This window comes from Artibeus jamaicensis, unplaced genomic scaffold (assembly GCF_021234435.1).
Source record: "Artibeus jamaicensis isolate MK-2021 breed Jamaican fruit bat unplaced genomic scaffold, CSHL_Jam_final contig_1998, whole genome shotgun sequence".
Lineage (NCBI taxonomy): Eukaryota > Metazoa > Chordata > Mammalia > Chiroptera > Phyllostomidae > Artibeus > Artibeus jamaicensis.
The window spans coordinates 11,536,070-11,557,236 of NW_026521407.1; the positions used below are offsets into that span (position 1 = coordinate 11,536,070).

General features: G+C 37.1%; 1 protein-coding gene across 10 annotated transcripts in view; it reads left to right on the forward strand.

Annotated features, from left to right (window-relative positions):
• Positions 1 to 21,167, forward strand: part of BCAS3 (BCAS3 microtubule associated cell migration factor) — a 493,516-nt gene that overhangs the window by 23,500 nt on the left and 448,849 nt on the right. The gene's annotated exons all lie outside the window — the stretch shown is intronic.

The following is a 21,167-nucleotide window of genomic DNA, read 5'->3' on the forward strand; positions in this document are numbered from 1 at the left end:
GCAGGCCAGTTCAGTTCACTGAGCCATACCTGCCAGGACTGATAAGTTTTTTAAAAAATGTGCACTGGTATGACTGCTGTCACAATATAGTCTAACAATATTGTTTCAAATGAAGTTAAAGACAACTGAGCTCTACTAGAGCCATCTTATGGAAAAGATCAAATGCACTTTTGGCCAACCCAGTATATTGTGTTGTGTGGTCAACACCCCAAGTCGGGTCTCATTATAGTACTACTTATCCCCCCTTTACTTGCTTCTGCCTCTTCCACCCCCTTTCCCCTTTGGCAATCAACATACTATTTTCTGTGTCTATGAGGGTTTTTTTTTGGTTTTGTTTTGTTTTTTTGCTTAATCCCATCACCTTTTCATCCAGCCCCCAATCCTTACCCTTTTGACAGCTGTCAGTCCGTTCTCTGTCCCCATGAGTCTGTTTCTGTTTTGTTTGTGCAGTTATTTTGTTCATTAGATTCCACATATAAGTGAAATCATGTGGTGCTTGTCTTTCTCTCACTGGTTCACTTATCATAATACTCTCCAGGTCCATCCATGCTGTCGCCAAAGGTAAGAGTTCCTTGTTTTTAAAGCTGAGTAGTATTCCATTGTGTAAATGACTCACAGGTTTTTTATCCACCCATCTACTGATGGGCAGTTGGGTTGCTTCCAAATCTTGGGTATTGTAAATAACACTGCAGTGAACATGGAGGTGAATATATTTTTTTTGAATGAGTTTTCTTGGTTTCTTTGGATATATTCCCTGAATCGAAATTTCCGGGTAATAAGGCAGTTCCATTTTTAGTTTTTTAAGTTAACTCCATGCTGCTTTCCACGATGGCTGTACCAATCTGCATTCCCATCTTGAGGGTTCCCCTTTCTCCAAATCCTTGGCAACACTTATTGTTTGATGATTTATTGATGATAGCCATTCTGACAGGTTTCTATATGTCTGTTTTTATACCAGTACTATGCTGTTTCTTTATTATTTTATTTTTATTTATTTAAAACTTTTTTAACCTCATCCGAGGACATTTGTATCAGAGAGAGGGAGGGAGGGGACAGGGAACAGAGAGAGAGAAAGAAAGAGAGAAACATCAATATGAGAAACATTGGTTGGTTAGAAAGAGAGAGAAACATCAGTTGGTTGTCTTCTCATATGCACCCTGACCTGGAATAGAATTCATAACCTTTTGGTCTATAGGATGACCCTGCAGCCAATTGAACCATACCCATCAGGGCAATACCATGCTGTTTTGATTAGTATGGCTTTGTAGTATAGTTTGATAATCAGATAGTGTGATTTCTTCAGCTTTTGAGTAACGATAAGTGAAAGGAACGTTAATCTCTGTCCAAATCATAGCACAGTTTTGCTTCAATTTTGTGCACAGTTCTCCTTTCTGTAGATTTTATATAACTGTCCCACTTATGAGTTGCAGGTTAAGAAAACAAACATATCTTGGTTAAACGTTAAAAAAAATGTCTATATAAGAAGTGCACAAATACGAACAAAGCTTAGGTGGCACCCAGGAATATAGTTCAATAGAGTTAGCTCAGAAGCAGAACTGGGCAGAAGTATTTTCTCTACTTCCCGGTCCCCACCACTTTGTATATGAGATGGCTCCAGGAAACTTTCCCAAACTGTCAGGCCCCTGGTTTCAACACATCTGCTGTAACATAAATAATGATCATTTGTTGTGCCAACGGTCTGGATGAACAGGCCCTGTTCCCACTCATGCCTGATGTTGTCATTGCTCCTTTTGGTGATATAAAGTTAGACTTTTGTTTATAATCCGTGATTAAAAAAAATACAAACTTACACATGTATATGGACTAAAACCCAAATACTTTTATGGGGATCATATGAAAAAAACAGCAGCTCTGTATTCTTTTCTTAATTCCGTCACTTCTATTAGATGTTATCTTATTATATGTTTTAGTTATTTAAAAGCATCACACTTACATTTTCAATTTTTTATCTCCCAGTATTACACATAGATTGACTTGTTGCCATGAACAGTGAAGACTTAAAGAGGCGTTCATTTATTCAACACATGTCTGGGATAAAATGTATGTTTTGAGCAAAATAGACATGATTTTGATCTAATAGTGCTAATAAGAGAGGTGGATTTAAGTAAAAATAAATAATGTACAATTTAATGAGAAGAAAATAGAATAATAAAGTATTATAATAAGGAATTGGCACAGAAGTTAATTAAGAGTTAGGCGGGTAAAGATGGAACAGCAGAAAGTAAAGTCAGAGGCTCTGAGGTAGAAATGTACTTTTCCCTATAGTTGGACTTTGATATAGATTTCTTAAGGTTTTTCCTTCTTAAAGAATATTGAGATAAATATCTTTATGATCATGTAATTTGGAGAGATCAGTAAAAACAGATCTAGTAGGGTTCTTGATAGAACTGTCAAAATTGCATTCTTGTAAAAGCCATGCCGTTTTACTTAGCATGTTCCTTTGTTAACTGATTCCCATAGCAGATTGAGTGCCTTTTATATGCCAGGGCCTATTCAAGGTACCAGACAAACAGCGAGCAAAAGAAAATCATTCTTTTTGTGGAATTGCCATTCCAGGTAGGTGGGGTGGAGGGCAGTGAAGATGATCAACAAGCCTGTACTGTGCTAATGGTGATTAGTATTATAGGGGGTGGTCAGTAGTGCTGTGTTATACAGGGAGGTCTGGGAAGACCTCTGCCAAGGACCCTGTGAGCAGAAGTGTGGAGGACTGGTCCTTATATGTATTTGAGGGAGGAGCATTCAATGCCAGTACTCTGTGATAGGATTATGTCTTCTATATTCAAGAACAGCTAGGAGGCAGTGCAGCTAGAGCGGGGTGGGGGAGGTTAAGACTGTTAGGAGGTGATATCTGAGAGATGGCAGTGGGCTAGAACTCTAGAACTCTGTTAACCATTGTAAGGACTTCAAAATTTTTGAATGTAGAGCAAAGTTGAAACAATTTTATATTGAAAACATATACCCATTACCTAGATTGTACCATGAAAATTTTAACTATACTTGCTTTACCTCATCTCCATCTATACATTTTATTTTATTTATTGATTTTAGAGAGAAAGAGAAAGAAACATCAGTTTCTTGTTTCACTTATTTATGCGCCCCTTGGTTGTTTCTTGTTTGTGTGCCCTGACTAGGGATCCAACCCGCAACCTTGGCGTATCAGGATGATGCTCTAACCAACTGAGCCCCCTGGCCAGGGCCTCCATCTATCGTTTTATTTGACTTCAAAGTAAATTGCAAACATCAGCATAGTTTTCCTTAACTACTTTTGTGTGCATGTTATTAACTGGGATTCAATATTTGTTAATTTTTATTAAGTAAAATTTACACACAAATCCACAAATCTTAGTCTGTAAGTGTCCTTAGCTTTGACAAGTGCATACACCTAACACCAATCTCTGTCAAGAAGTTTCCCACACGCATATTCCCTATATAAGTTTTCCTTCACTCTTATATAGATGCAAACACTATCCTCATTGTTTACTACTACCCATTGGTTTCCCCTGTGTAAGAACTTCCTGTGTTATCATCACTCAGTGGGAAGTCTTTTTATATATGTAATGCTTCTTCCACTCAGCATAATGTATGTCTGTAGGATGCACCCATCTAGTTTGCGTCCTTTTATTGCTGAATAGTATTCCAAGGTGTGTATGTAACATAGTTTATCCCTTCTCTTAGTGATGGGTAGCTGGAGTTTTTATTGCTTTTGCCTATTTGAATAAAGCTGCTGTGAAGATTTTTCTTAAAGTTTTTTTTTTCTGTAAACATGCATGTTCATTTCTCTTAGAGAAATACCTACAAGTGGAACTGCTGCTTTATTTGGGTAGCAGTGTGGTTAGTTTTATAACACACTTTTAAGCCTTTTCCCCAAGTACTTGTGCTGTTTTATATTTTCCCCAAATAATATGTAAGTGGTTCCACATCCTCACCAACGTGAAGTTGCTCATCTTTTTAATTTTAGCCATTCTGAAGGGATGTGGTTTTAATTGGTATTTCTCTGATGACTAGTATTAAGGTTGAGCATTTTTTCATGTATTTGTTGACCATTTGCAGATCTGGTAGGCATTTTCTGTACAATTTTTTTTTAAACATTAAAAAAATATATATTTTATTTATTTATCTTTAGAGGGGAAGAGGAGAGAGGGAGAGAAACATCAATGTATGGTTGCCTTTCGTGCGTCCCCTGCTGGGAACTGGCCTGCAGGGAACTGGTCTGCAACCCAGGCATGTGCCCTGACTGGGAATTGAACCGCGATTGTCTGGTTCACAGGCCCGCGCTCAATCCACTGAGCTACACCAGCCAGGGCTGTACAATTTTTTTGACCATTTAAAAAATTGAGTTGTGGAAGCCATTTGGAGGACTTTGAACAGAGGTAGACAGCCATAGCTCTTATAAAGAAATAGGAAAGATATGATTAGGAGCAGGTCTGGGTGGAAAGATAAGTATGGTTTTAAACTTGTGGATTGTAGACTGATGCTGGTCAGTGAAATGTCAGTTACTGGACAAGGTATGTACAGAATATGAGAGTATCTTTTAGAAACCTACAGAGATTTTTCAGTTGCACATCACGCAAATATGTGTTTGTAGTTTATAGAAGTATCTGTTGTGTCAGAATGTAAATTAAAAAAAACAGTTGGGTTGACAAGCACTATCAACAGGGGAGCCAGTTGGAGGAGGACAACGAGTGTTTATGACCACGAGTATGATTTAGACATTATGCAGTCAGTCATGTGTTGTTTCATTTAACACAGGTAATATGTCTGTGATCATTAATGCTTATTTTAGTGGTTGTGCTCTCTCCATGGACATGGAATGAACTATAAAAATTTCATGGAGGACATTTGAGGCGCAGGAAAAGGAGTTGCATATACAAATCTTTAGTATATACAATGAAAAAATAATATTACAATATTATTTATTATTTAGTTGTATATACAACTAAATAATTTACTGTTATGGGTATATTATTTATTATTTTAATGAGTCAGTATGAATTCATTAAAAATATTTGAGTAACAGAGATACATTCCCAAATCCATATTTCATAAAGACTGATTTTGCAGTAGGAGAAGCATGAATAGAGAACAAGGCAAAAAGAAAATGTTATGGGGATTTCCACCAAGATGGAGGCGTAGGTGGAAACACTGTGCCTTCTCTCACAACCAAGTTTAAAAACAACAAAGTTTAGCAACAAAAATGCAGCCACACCACAGAAAATTGACCTATATGGAAGTCTGACAACAACGAACCATTCAGTGAGACCGGTAAGAGGGGCGGAGCCAGCAGTGGAGTGGGTTTGGCAAAAAAGATCCCCCAACTCAGGCATGCAGGCAGCCAAGGGCTGATCCCAGGTGTGGGGTAGCAACAGGCGGACCCAGTGAAGGTGCAAGGCGGCCGGCTGATGGCGGTCACACATTCCAGAGCAGATACACCAGCGAAAGAGCAAGCAGTGAGACAGACCGTCCAGGCCCCAGCAGCGGGAAGCAGCAGAGGGGACCACTGTTGCTCCCTCTCTGACCCCACCCCCACATATAGCATCATAAACCAGCGACCTGGATAGCCTCACCCTGGTGAACACCTAAGGCTCCTCTCCTCATGCGTAGCAGGCTAGAACAGACCAAAACATGGCTCAAGAAGAACTCAAAGCCCCAGAGCCCATAACTCTAAGCGACCAAGAAATTGCTAACCTATCAGAGGCACAGTTCAAAACACTGGTGATCAGGACACTCACAAAACTGGTTGATTTTAGTCACAAGTTAGAGGAACAAATGAAGGCTAAACTAAGTGAAATGATGGGAAATGCACAGGAAACCAATAGTGATGGAAAGGAAACTGGGACTCAAATCAAGGGAGTGGACCAGAAGGAAGAAAAAAATGACCAAAGAGAAAAGAATGAAGAAATAAGAATTCAAAAAAATGAGAAGAGGCTTAGGAACCTCCAGGACATCTTTAAACGCTCCAACATCCGAATTATAGGGGTATCAGAATGGGCAAGAGGAACAGCCACGAGTGGAAAACTTATTTGAACAAATAATAAAGGAGAATTTCCCCAATTTGGCAAAGGCAATAGACTTCCAGGAAATCCAGGAAGCTCAGAGAGTCCCAAAGAAGTTGGACCCAAGAAGGAATACACCAAGGCACATCATAATTAATTATCCAAGATTAAAATGAAGGAGAGAATCCTAGAAGCAGTGAGAGATAAGGTGACAGTCACCTACAAAGGAGTTCTAAACAGGCTGTCAGGTGATTTCTCAAAAGAGACCTTACAGGCAAGAAGGGGCTGGAAAGAAGTATTCCAAATCACGAAATTCAAGGACCTACAACCAAGATTGTTCTATCCATCAAAGCTTTCATTTAGAATGAAAGGCCAGATAAAGTGCTTCTCAGATAAGATCAAATTCAAAGAGTTCATCATTACCAAGTCCTTATATGAAATGTTAAAGGGACTTATCTAAGAAAAAGAAGATGAAAAAGAAGATTAAAAATATGAATAGTGAAAGGACAGCAAACTCACAGTTATTAAGCACCACACCTAAAACAAAAGCAAACTAAGAGGACAGCTAGATCAGGAGCAGAACCATAGAAATGAAGATCACATGGAGGGTTAGCAACAGGGGAGTGGGAGGAGGAGAAGGGGGGAGAAGGTACAGAAAATAAGTAGCATAGGTGGTAGGTAGAAAATAGATAGGGGGAAGGGCAAGAATAGTAGGGGAAATATAGAATCTAAAGAACTTGAGACACGTGGTCATAAACTAAAGGGGGGAGGAATGGTGGGAGAGGGGTGTGCAGGGTGGAGGGGAATGAAGGGGTAATAGGACAACTGTAATGGCGTAATCAATAAAATATATTAAAAAAATGTTATGAGGCTGGTCAGCGTTGTCTAAATGTGAGCTGCTGTGAGGCTGAATTCACTTTGTTGTTATGGTATTTTATGCCTTAAAACAGTAATATTGTGTCCTTTCTTTTTATTTTTAAGTTGCTAATGGTACTAAGTAAAATGAAGTTGTAACATAATTATTTAAGGCAAAAATTACACTATATCATAAGTAATAAAGTGTTCTCATTTAAAATATTTGGTGGGCAAGAAACCCAAGATAGTACCTTGTAAGTCATGATATTTTCTATACCTTTTTTGCTGTGTTTAAATGCCTACTTCATTTTCTAGTCATCCTGGGAAATGCTTAATATATTAAAAACCTTAAAAATGTGTTCATTACAGCACCTAGAAGATAGGAATGATGTTGAATGAAACAGTGTATTGTAGGTTCAGTAAGTTAGCATTTGAAGAGTTTTCTTGAAACTTTGAATATATTTCAAAGATGTAACACTAGGTGTCGCTAACACATTGACTAAGACAAGTGCAGCTGTTTCCTTGAAAAGAAACATTTGCCCTAAAGCTTTTTAGTGCAGCTTTCTACGCTAACAACTTTAGAGAAAACATGCAAAGGCATATTTGAGGTAAATACCAATTAGTTTATTATTTATTAAAGTTGGGTGTCAATAGACATTGCCATGTCAAGATTGCTAGCCAGGAAACAATTTTTATGGGTTTCATTTGGGAGCAATATAAAGTCATTCATTTGGGTTGCTGGCAAGCTGAAAAAATTTGAATATGAACCCAAGTGAAAAAGCTGCCTTTATTGAGAATTGGGCCTTATTTTGTTTGGTCCAGCTTCTTATTGGAATAGAAGCAATGGATGGTTTTTTAGTCATCTGCAGTGGAAGAGGATTTAAAAACAGAAATGCAGATAATATTGAAATAACTTAAGGAATCCATCCACATTTGTGGAGGAAAATATTTTTTCTAAAGTATTTTTCTTAAGGTGTCACTTTAGAGAAGTCTTGCACCTGAAGGTAAATCTTAACTTATGTTTTAACAGCGTTGTTTTGGGACTTTTGTTGATTTAATATAGATAATCTGCTTTAAGTGAGGTTGCAATTTATTATTGTAAGTTGGAATCTTTCCTGTTTGAAATATTTTTGATGTTTTTCTAAAGCAAATATTCTTTGAACACAGGATGACTTTTATGAGTCTGTGGAAGGCAGTTGCTTTTTGTTATGAAATCTATTGAATATATTGAGTATAAAAAAGTTCACAAATTTAAGCACACAGATTGAATTTATACAAATTTGTATAACCATCTGTACATCACTCAGCCCAAGATATAGAATGTTTCCAGCCACTCAGAAGAATTCCTCATGCCACTCCCTGTCGATACTCTCCTCCTTGTACCTTTAAGTAATCACTCTTCTGACTTCTGTCACCAGAGATGATTTTTTTCTGTTCTTGAATATCATAAAGAAAATGTGGTTGTAGATAATACAGTGTGTATTCTTTTGTGTCTGGCTTCTTTTTCTTGACAGTATGACTATGAATTTTTTTCATATTATTTAATAATAATTTCTTCTCAGTTTTTCTCTGTAGTATTTTGAATACTACATGAATTCAACACATTTAAAAAAATCCATTAGCCGTGACTGGTGTGGCTCAGTAGATTGAGTGCCAGCCTGTGAACCATAGGGTTGCCGGTTAGATTCTCAATCAGAGCACATGCCTGGGTTGTGCTCTGGGTCCCCAGTTGGGGGCATGAGAGAGGCAACCACACATTGATGTTTCTTTCCTTCTCTCTAAAAATAAATAAATAAAATCTTTTAAAAAACTTATTAAAAAATCCATTATACAAGTAATAGAAAATTGTTGTTTCCAGTTTTTGCGAATGATGAATAAAGCTATGTGAACATTCTTGCATATTTCTCAGTGGACATATCCACCCCTTTCTCTTAGATGTGGACCGAGGAGTGGATTTGCTGTGTCCTAGCAGTGCGGTGTATGCCTCATTTTAGTATGTGTTGTCAAAACAGTTTTCCAAAGCGGTTTCTGTTTGCTCCACTTTCTCAGTCTTTTGGTATTGTCAGTCTTAAATTTTAATCATTCTTTTGGGTATGTGTTTGTATCTCATGGTGGGATTTTAATTTTGCAATAATTTCAGACTTCCTGAATGTTTTGTAATTAGACAAGGGACTCCTGTTACTCATTAGTTAGATTTATTAATTATGGAGATTTTGCTTCATTTGCTGTATCATTCTCTCAGTTCCTTCACTTGTGCAGCTGTTTTTCTGAACCATTTACAAGTTGGAGAAATTATGTTCCCCCTTTCCATAAATAATTCAGTATATATTTCCTAAGAATAAACATATTATATGACCATAACATTATCAAAACCAGGACATTTAAATTTGAAATAATACTACTGTGTAATCCACAGTCCGTTTTCTGATTTCATCATTTGTCCTAATAGTTTACTTAAAGGAATCCTTTTATTTTTACTTAATGTCTTTTGATGAAATAAATCAGGTTTAGATTTTAAGTGTTTTATTCTGTTGTTAATGCTTTGTGTATCCTTTTTACGTCAAGGCCATGAAGATATTCTCCTATGTTTTTTGTTAGAAAGTTGTTATTATCATTAGGTTTATGATCCATTTGAAATGGTTCTTTTTTGTATATGGTATGAGATAGATGTCATAACTTTTTAAATTAAAAAAATTAATAAAAAATGATACCCGATTCACCATCATTTTCTGAAACGTCCATTTTCCCCACTTAACTGCATCAACTTATATGTGCAGGCAGTGTTTGCTGTCTGTTTTTGCCCTTTTTAATTTATTTTTGAATTGATTTTTAAAATATTTTGAAACAATTATAAACTCATGGGAAGTTGCAGAATATTATTTAGAGTCCTGTGTACCATTTACCCCGTTTCCCCAAAGGTGACATTTATAGAAACTGCAGTGCGATATCAAAACCAGGAAATGGACATTTACATTGATCTGAAAAAAATTTGTAGTTTGTTATTTCTAGTTTTATTGATTTTTAACACCACAAATTAATTATAGTTATTCCCATTTTGAATTTTATCTATATGGACTCACAGAATATGAATCCAGCCAAGTTTTCATGTGCAGACACCATGATGAGTCTTGAAGCTGAGTCCTGTTTTTAGAAAAAATTGGTCACATATACATTAACAGTCTTCAGCTCCGGCCTGGGGGGCATGGCAGCCAGGCAGAGTGTGCACGGATCACGTGGTTCTTCTCTCCCTTATTACACTTTTGCTTTCTCTCCTTCCTCTTACTGTGTATGTTTCTGGCTTTTAAAGGTGAGCTTGATGTGAACTATCAAAAAATGATAAATTACAAAATAATCATTTTAAAGGGTTAATACTATTTTAAATAGGAAATTATGAAAACCTATATTATATGGCAAACAAATATGCAAAATCATTTTAGGATAAGCAGCCTCCTTCTCTGTGTTCTCTGTATACTACATGCTCAAAGCAACTCCCTTACTTGTGACAAGGAAAAAATGCCTTCAGACGTTGCCAGGTGTCCTTTGATTGACAGCCTCCTCAGGTTGAGATCCACTGCTCTAGAGAAAATTCTGGTAGAAACTACTGAGATAGACATGTATAGTTTGATAGGAAAAGGTGTTTTGTGTAATTAAGATTATCAGAGATTTACCGTGAATGTACATATACTTTAGTAAGTGTTGCTTTTAAAAGGCACTGAAATATCTTTGTTATTTGTAGATACTAAAATTAAAGTGCTAAAGTACTTTAAACCTATTTTTTTCAATATTTATTTGAGTTTATTGTCAGTGATCAGTTGTCTCATTTTCCTGAGAAAAGTAAGTTAATAGGAAATACTGGTTTTCAGGAGACTTTTAAAAGAAATTGAACTAGTATTTCTATTTCCTAAATTGTATTCACATTCATTTTAATGTTTAAGGTTTGGACCAAGGACCGAGTGAATTAAATGAAGAATTTCTGATTTTGTGTTTTTTGATTCCCTGTGCTTGTGCATTCCAGTACTTTCTGGGAATCTTGACCTTACATGAGCAGGTGGGAGAATTCTTTTAAACCTTCTTTGAATGGTGATCATGTCTTTTTTTAAAAAAGATTTTTATTTATTTATTTTTAGAGAGAGGGGATGGGAAGGAGAAAAAGAGGGAGAGAAACATTAATATGTGGTTGCCTCTCACACACCCCCTACTGGGGACCTGGCCTGTAACCCATGCATGTGCCCTGACTGGGAATCGAACTTGTGACCCTGTGGTTCACAGGCTGGAACTCAATCCACTTAGTCACACCGGCCAGGGTATGATTATGTCTTAATGGTCTTTGTATCTCTGGTGCAAACCACACTGGCTGGCAGTTAGTAGGATATATGTATGTTTATATATATTACATATATGTGTATGTGTACATATGTACAATCTTAATAAATTTAAGATTTCAACCTTTTGTTGGGTATTTTAATCTAAATGAGCTAGAGACTCAATTTCAGAAATATGCAACTAAGGTTCATAGTCTCGTGCTGTTTGCTGTCATTCCATCCCATGTGCAATCTATACCTCCCCTAAATCTCTATTTTCATTAATTAATAGCACCATAATTTTTCCATTCAGCAGCACTGAAACTTTAGGGTCTATGTCAACTGTTAGGAGATACAAATGTAACTTAAGACCTTGAGGAGATTGCTTTCTAGCTGTGTAAAATGTCACTACTTAATTGCAGGCTTGTGTCAGTGCTTTTCAAATGGAAGTGATTTTGCCCCCAAGGAGACATTTGACTATGTTTGCAGACATTTTTTTGTTGTCACAATCTGGAGTTGCTACTGGCATCTAGTGGGTAAAAGGCAGGGTTGCTGCTAAACATCCTGCAGTATACAGGCCAGCCTCCCGCAACAAAGACTTGTCCAGTCCAAAAGTCAGTGGCGCCGAGGTTGGGAAACCATGGCCTATGAGGCTGGGATGGAGTCTGATGGAGTCTGATGGAGTCTGATGGAGAGCGCTGTAGAGCATTAAGGAGTGAGGGGCATGATGGGATGCCTGGGGAAGTTTTGACACTTGTGCTGCCCAGTGAAGTTTCATAACATTAATCTAAATCATCAGAGTATACCATACATTATTTTGGAGAGTACAGAGCGTTTCCGTGTATCTCCTGCCTCCACGAACACACAGCCTCCCCACTGTCCACATTCCACATCACAGTGGTGCATTTGATATAACTGATGAAATGAACTGACCTGTTGTCACTCGAAGCCCGTGGTTTACTTTAGGGTTCACTTTTGGGGTTGTATTTTCTGTGCATTTCGATGACTGTATAATGACATGTATCCACCATTATAGTATCATAAAGAACAGAAAAAATGTTTTGTCCTCCTCACCCCAACCTCTTTCTACTGTCTGTGTAGTTTTGCCTTTCTAGCATGTCATGTATATAGTTGAGATCATGCAGTGTAGCCGTTTCAGATTGACTTCTTTCACTAGTAGTAGGCATTTAAGTTTCCCCCATGTCTTTTCATGGCTTGAAAACTCATTTCTTTTTAGTGTTGAATAATATGTCAACGTCTCACATGTCACAGCTGATTTATGATAGGTATGTCTTTAGAAATTGTTATAGCATTTCATAAAATAGACAAATCTCAAGTCTGTAGTTTGATAATTCTTTGTGTGTATAAGTATGTTTACATAAGTATGTATGCATAGGTGTACACGTAGATAAATAAATGAACATTTTTCTTACTCATTAAGTTCCCCAGTTAGTATTCTTGCTACCTCTAGGTAAGCTAATCACTATTCTGACCACAGATTAGTTTGCTTGTATTGAACTTCATGTAACTAGAGGTACACAGTATGACTCTTTTGTGTGTCTTTGTTACTCACTGTATTTTTTAGCTTTCTTTGTTGTCACATGTTGTAGTAGTTTGTATTTTTAATTTTTGTTTCTATTACTGTGTTTTATTTTACTTATTGAATATATCCCAGTTTATTAAGATATTCTTATGGTGAGCATTTGTGTTTCTGGCTTTTGGCCTCAGTAAATATAATTATATGAACACAATAGTAGATATATGCACTGTAGTTTTGAGTAAGTACCTAGGAGAAGAATCACTTGGTTGTAGGTTAGGCATATACTTAACTTTATTAGCAATAGCCTAGAGTTTTCCAAAGAGATTACCACATGTTACACTTCTGTCTGCAGTTCCAGAGAGTTCTAGTTGCTCTACTTCCTGCTGCAATTGGTTCTGTCATATTTTAATCATCTTGTCAACTTTACACGTTACTATGAAATCTATTTTATAAAAGAAAAATCTCAATTTTTCATTTAATGTGATCAGTTTCTTCTTGGTTAGGTATCTGTTGCAAAACCTTCAGTCAACAGATCATATCAGGATAGGCTTACAATCCTAATAAAATATGACAGACTCAGTCTTTTAAAAGTGGAAAAAGGCTGTAAGCCCAAATTGGCTTATCTGTAGAACTGTTTTCTCTCTTTCTCTTTTCAACTGGACACATTCGGCACAAAATAAAATAGCGAGTTGAAGGGAACCCAGTTTGTGTTTCTGAGTGATTATGAAGTGTTTATGACAGCTGCTAGGCTGACACTCTCCGTAATGGTGTTACATTGACTTCTGAACACCTTCCCGTCTGCCTGCAGGCCTGTGTGTCTGGGTCGCCTGAGTGGTTTCGCATTAACATCTACCCTGAGTAAGATCTTTTGACTACAGAAGTGTTACTTGCAAATGGAAGATACCATTAGGGCTGCTTCAAAGCTCGGAATGGTATTTGGACTGGTGGTGCTGAAGTAATGGCTGGTGTTTTGAAGTGTAATGTCTAAATCTGTGTTGCATAGCTGAAGGGCCCTGTGAGTTTAAACTGGTTTTCTTTGATCTTCCTTTCAAAAATCAGGCCGAAGGGGAAAGGTTAAAGTCGACTTAAAATACTCCTCTCTCTGTGTGCAAAAATTTGGGAGTATGAAACTGTGATTATAAGTCCCATTTGTTATTTGTGTTCTGCGTGTTTAATATTGTTCTTGAAACTTACTTCCTTCTTGCCTCAAGTTTTGTATTTTGATTTCAGTGTCAAGACCAAAATACAGACTCAGTTGCCGTCTGCTTTATGTGGTTAGCAAATAACTGTTCTATAAGTCGTTAGTCCTCACAAGTATGTGTTTTAAGTGGGTTTTGTGGTTTGCCTTTCTTTCCTTCCCTGATGGCATACAGAATGGGTTATGGAGATACTGACACTTTGACTGGATCATTTGTGGTTAGGTAGGCAAAAATAAAACAAAAAACTTGTCCCCTTCTTCCTCCTAATTTTAGGAGCTTTCAAAAGAATTACTTTTTACTGTTAGGAATACTTTCCTCAAACTGTGCTATCTTAAGTTTTTGAAATTTTTGGAGCTGAGCTATAATGTGGAAAATCACCCCCTGGCAGTGAGACTTGTGAGAGAAAAAAGGCCTGAATTTAAAAGCTGTTTTGAATACAGTGTGTTGATAGGAGATTCTGATGCCTCTTTGGTCTGGTCATTTTGGGGGGATAGTTCTCCGTGTTTACTTATGTCTAAAATGAAAGTACATCATCAAATGGGCTCACAGGGTGCCTCTAGAGAGAGACTGTCAGCTCTTCTTGGAGATTGCTTTGTAGTTATAATAGCCACTCATGTAGCTCAGGGAGGTCCTTTTGTTGCTGAGTAACTAAATTAAATACCTTAGTATAAGATGATACCTCCCACCCCTTTCCCTGCCTCTCTTTTTAGTTTTACCTTTTCTCCCTAATTAAAAAATTTATTCTTGTGACTTTTAAAGTAAGTAATGAGAAGAATCTTTTAAGGAAGTGATTGATTCACTTGAGTTATCTGTATGATCAGTACAGATAATTGTTACATGTGAAACAGTTAGCAAAGTGATAACTATGGTATATACTTGTTTTTAAAATTTTTTTGTTCTTGTTTATTCTATTACAGTTGTCCCAATTTTTCTCCCTTTGTCCTCCTTTGCCCTACCCACCCCCTACTCCCACAGTCAACCCCCACACTGTTGTTCATGTCCATGGGTCATTCATACATGTTCTCTGACTAATCCCTTCCCCTTCTTTCCGTCTTTGCCACCCCTCCCCCCCAACCCTTTCCTCTGGCAGCTGTCAGTCTGTTCCCTGTTTCCATGTCTCTGGTTCTGTTTTGCTTGTTAGTTTATTTTGTTCATTAGATTCCTCTTATAAGCGAGATCATATGGTATTAATCTTTTGCCAACTGGCTTATTTCAGTTAGCATAATATTCTTCAGTTCCATCCATGCTGTCGCAAAAGGTAGGAGTTCCTTCTTTTTTTTTCTTTTTGCTGCATAGTATTCCATTGTGTAAATGTGCCATGGTTTTTTAACCCATTCATCTGCTGATGGGCACTTAGGCTGTTTCTAACACTTGGCTATGTTTAAATAGGCTAAGTGAGGATGTTTTGTTGCTTTAGAAACTGAGTTCTTCAGTGTAAGAACTCATTATTTATTTCCCTCGTTTCTCTATGTTTTTACCTTTCATCCTTATTTTAGGGAGCAGTGGAATTAGGGGATGTTAAAATTTATATATAGGGTGGGCAAAAGTGGGTTTACAGCCCTGGCTGGTGTGGTTCAGTGGGTTGAGCTCCAACCTGTGAACCAAAGGATCTCTGGTTCAATTCCTAATCAGGGCACATGCCTAGGGATGTGGACCAGGTCCCCCGTAGGGGAACCACACAGTGATGTTTCTCTGTCTTTCCTTCCCCCTCACTTCCCCTCTGTCTAAAAGTAAATAAATAAAATCATTTTTTTAAAAAAGGTATGTTTACAGTTGTCTGTAAAGAAAATACATTAATAATAATAATAATAATAAAAGAATAAACTATTTTGCATACTCACAATTGTAAACCTATTTTTGCCCCACCTGTATATCTTCTTTATTTTAACAATTTTAGTTTTACATAAAAATTGAATGGAAGTACAGAGAATTTCCATGTACCTTCTCTTCCTCCATTTTGTCCTATTAACATCTTACACTAGTGAGGTACATTTGTTAAATTGAATCAATATTAACACATTATTAATAACTAAAGTCCATAGTCCACATTTTTCTCCTTAATGAAAACATTTTATTTGCTGCTACTTTTAAACTTTAAAACTACTAAACAATGATCTTTTTAAGGAACTTCTTTTTGGTTGTGTTTGTATGGTTAATACATGTGAAATAATTAGAAAAGATTGATAACCTTACATTTATATATATTTAAATTTTTCTTGTTTTTTAAAAGATTTTATTTATATTTTTTAGATAGTGGGGAAGGGAGGGAGAAAGACAGGGAGAGAAGCATCAATGTGTGGTCGCCTCTCACACACCCCATACTGGGGACCTGGCCTGCAACCCAGCCATGTGTCCTGATTGGGAATGGAACCAGCGACACTTTGGTTTGCAGGTTGGAGCTCAATCCACTGAGCCACAGCAGCCAGGGTTTCATTTGTTAATTTAAATGGGCTGTTGCTATATTACTGTTGGCAGGAAAACCTGTTGCAGGTAGAAACATTATATAAACACATAAAGGTTGAAATGAGTGTGGGATGTTTGTCAAAGAGGATAGAAGACTGCCTTGGTACTGAGCAGGAGAGGGAAGAACAGTGTGATAAAATCTGTGCGGATGACTTGCTGCTTACCATCTCCAGAGCAGTTCTTTCCTCAAGCCAGAAAGCATAGAAGTAAAATATCAGTGGGTTTGAGAATGAGTTGTGCCAAAGTGTGTTTTATGATACGGTATTATAACAAATTTCCAGGTCTTAAATATTAATGTGCTTTAAGAACAGTGGGGCAATGGCAAATTATACTTAATACCATTAAGACTGAATAATGAGCCAATATAGACTCAGTCATTTATCAGTTCGTTCATTCAACAAGCATCTTCTTGATTTAACTATCTTTTGAGTGCCAACTATGTGTTATGTATTTTAAATACACGGTTTAACACAGTTGCCTTGTTAGATCGATATGTCATCACCCTTATTTTAAAAGTTAAACTCAGATTTAGCAAATTTGTATAGTTAATAAACACAAGTCTAATTCATAAACTGTTAGAATCATCGATGTTGTTGCTGTGTGGTATTTGTAACTGATGATCTGGTATGCAGTACATATTTGGCATTGTTGCCATAAGCCATTGTTTTGGTGAAAAAGTAAAACTTCCAGGGCCCCACCTGTTGACTGCTCTGACTCCCTTAGTCATCCTAGGTGGAACTAGCACCATTACTTGTCCAGAGAAGTTTGCGTAAAGATATGTTTGACTGAAAGTCAGGATGTGCTTGGGATGCACGTGGAGAATTCTTTCTCTATTTTCTTTCATGTCTGGCGGCTTACTCTTTTTTTTTTTTTAAAGATTTTATTTATTTATCTTTAGAGGGGAAGGGAAGGAGAGAGGGAGAGAAACATCAATGTATGGTTGCCTTTCATGTATCCCCTGCTGGGAAGTGGCCTGCAGGTAACTGGCCTGCAACCCCGGCATGTGCCCTGACTGGGAATCGAACCGCGATTGTCTGGTTCGCAGGCCCGTGCTCAATCCACTGAGCTACACCAGCCAGGGGGCTTACTCTTTTAATTCATATTTTCAACCTAGAAGTGATTTGCTACATATGATGTAGCCATTTTGAAAAATATGTAAATCAGTACCTTTTTTAAATTTTATTTTATTTTATTTTTATTTTAGAGATTAAAGCTTGTTAAAGTGTCTGTCAGGAAACAGCCCTGGCCGGTGTGGCTCAGTGGATTGAGTGTTGGCCTGTGAACCAAAGGATTGCGGTTTGATTCCCAGTCAGGGCACATGCCTGGGCTGGGGGCCAGGTCCCCAGTAAGGGGCACATGAGAGGCAACCGACTGATGTTTCTCTCCCTCTGTTTCTTCCTCTCTTTCCCTTTCTCTCTAAAAATAAATAAATAAATCTTTTAAAAAAGGAAACAGAACTACTGATCATTATGCTTTGTGTTTGAACTGCTTGAGGTATAGGGGAAACAATGATTTTTATATGTTTCTTTTTAGCAGAGACTGGTTTTCTTAGAATGTTTGTATGAATTTTTACAAATCAATATTTTTTTCATTTCAAGGGATATTATTTTGGTATAAGCCAACCATTTGTACATTAGTTGGGTGGAAAGATTGCTTATGACAGGATTTGGGATTAAAATATGAATTCAATTAGGTACAAAGCTGTTCTATTTTTTCCAGAACTACTGAAATGAGTTCTTGAATCTCATTCATATTCTGTACTGTTTATCTTATATATATATATATCTGGAAACCAAGGGTCCTTTAGGACAAATGTCTCACGTCATCTGCCCTAATGGAGGGTTACTATAATAGACCATGTATATATTTACTTTGAGGCAGCATTGCTTTTTCCAGAGACTGATTTATACAGTTTGTTCACTATGCCTAATGAATTTAAATCTGTAATTTAAAAAAATCAGGTAACTGTATTGGGCAGGAGACTTTAACAGTCATTCATGAAATAGTATTACTAAATTCCAATAAGTATATAAAAGCGAAGTTCTTAGTCATGAAGAAAATGTAAAAACCATAGTGTGAATGTTACTGAACACCCATCATGGCTGACACTAACTGTTGGAGAGGATGTGGAGCAAGTAGAACTTAAAAAGAAATATTTTATTTATTTATTTATTTATTTATAGAGAGGGAAGAAGAGAGGGAGAAAGAGAGGGAGAGAAACATCAATTTGTGGTTGCATTTCACGAGCACCCTACTGGGGACCTGGCCCCCAACCCAGGCATGTACCCTGACTGGGAATCAAACTGGAGACCCTTTGGTTCGCAGGCCAGCATTCAATCCATTGAGCCACACCAGCCACAGCAAGAACTCTTAACAATGCTGGTGGAAGTGTAAAGTGGTAAATAGAAAGTTATTTTATTAAAATTTATAGATCTCATTAAAATCTATAAAATATGCACATACTTCTAATATAGAAATAATACCCAAAAATATATACCCAAAAGAAATATGTCCACCAGCTGATATGTGCAATAATATTTATAGCAGTATTCTTTATGACATTATTTTAAAAATGGTAAGATATCCCTTGCTGGTGTGGCTCAGTGGATTGAGTCCCAGCCTGTGATCTGAAAGGTTGCAGATTCGATTCCCAGTCAGGGCACATGGCTGAGTTGAGGGCCAGGTCTCCAGTGGAGTTGTGTGAGGGGCAACTGATTGATATATCTCTGATATATTGATGTTTCTCTCCCCCTGTCTAAAAGTAAATAAATAAAATCTTAAAAAGGAAATGGTAAGATCATGACAATCACAAGTGTGAAAAGGATGTGTCATAAATTTTATTTCACTAATTAATTAATGAGATGTTTGGCAAGTTGTTATAGCTGATTCAAAAGATAATCTGTGCCCTGGTTGGTGTGGCTCAGTGGATTGAGTGCTGGATTGTGAATCAAAGGGTCATGGGTTTGATTCCCAGTCAAGGCATATGCCTGGGTTGCAGGCGAGGTCCCCAGTAGGGGGCGTGTGAGAGGTAACCACACATTGATGTTTCTCCCCCTCTGTTTCTCATTCCCTTCCCCTCTCTCTAAAAATAAATAAATAAAATCTGTTTAAAAAAAAGGATAACCTGAAACACATATATTGGCACACAGTTCTTACTGTAGTATGTTGTTATATTTGCTCTATTTTATTATTATTGTTATTGTTCTCTTACTGTGCCTAATTTACATATTAAGTTTACAATAGGTATATATTATAGGAAAAAACGTAATTTATGTACAGGATTCAGTACTACTATCCATGGTTTCAGGCTTCCATGGGGGGTCTTGGAATTGTAGCTCCACAGTCAGGGGGGGAGTACTGTATACAATATGTGTTTTCATTTAAATAAACCTAAGCGAGTAAAACTTATATAAAGTATTACAAGTTTAGGATAGTGGTTAAAATTATTCTTGAGATGGCTTTGTGACTAGGAAGGGCATGGAGGGACCTTCTGAGTATCCATATGTTCTGTTTGTTGTCTGTGAGGGTAGCAGAGGTGCATCAACATTGAAAATCTATTAACTTGTACATATACATATGATTTATGTGTTACTTCTACTATACCTGTTATCTTATGATGGTGTTTGCTAAAAAGAATCAGTTGCAGACCACAATTCTCTATTTGACCAGTGCCTAAATGGTAGTTGGCAGGGGGTGTGGGGGGTAGGGTGGGGGTGGGGTGGGGAACAACAGCCCTGGCCAGATAGCTCAGTTGGTTAGAGCATTGTCTCAATGCTCCAAGGTTGTGGGTTTGATCTCTGGTCAGGGCACATGCTAGAAGCAACCAATGAATGTATGAATGAGTGGAACAGCAAATTGATGCTTCTCTCTCTCTCTCTCCTGCCTTCCTCTCTTTCTCTAAAAATCAATTAGAAAAAACAAACTGAGACCTTATTTAAAAAAATAAATAAATAAATAAATAAAAGGGTAGTTTGAGCTGTAAATAAGTACTCTTGTCCTCATTCTGCGCCGTTGTAAAGCATTATCATTATTGTCCTTGGTTTTTGATTAAATTTTCCATGTTGTAGTCAGATGTGTCTGAAAAGTTATGGGGGTTTCAAAGACAAGTTTGGTTCTGAGGGCTAGATGACCTTCATTTGCTTTTAGAATTCTCTAAAAGTACTTAAAAGCTCTCCCACAACTTTTATAGCTTTTTCTCTGTGTGTATTATTGTCTCGGCTGTTATAATTTCCTTTTGCCTTAGATTGAGTTGTGAGATTCTAAACTTGTACTTTCCCCCCAACTTTTTTGGTTTGGTATGTAATTTGCATATTTTCACCATACGAAAGCTATTTTCTATGGTTGGAAAAGATTTTTTTCCTACAGTGTGAACAAATCATTCTTTGTTCTCCTTATTGTGCCTCCAAACTGGTACGTCCGGTTTATGCTCCAAACAACAAAAGTCTGTCATCAGAAATTAAAATGCCAGTAAGAACAAAGGCAGAGACCCAGGAGGAGCTATTGGAGAAGTTTCCTCCTCTCCCCAAGTAACCGCAGTTGCCAGGAAGGTGGAACGTTGTTTGATATACTCCTTCCTTCTAGTTCTACCCTTGGATTTATTATTATTGTTGGTTTAAAAGTGAATTTACAGCTCCTGGTAATTCTATTCAGGATCTATAAAATCCTCATCTCTGAGGTTCTTTGCCATTTTCAATGAGCTCTTTTTAAGAAACCTAAAAATCACTTTGAAAGCCTTTAGAAATGTAATCAGTCTTGACACTTATTTATTTGAGAGCAAAATTACCAGTGAACACAA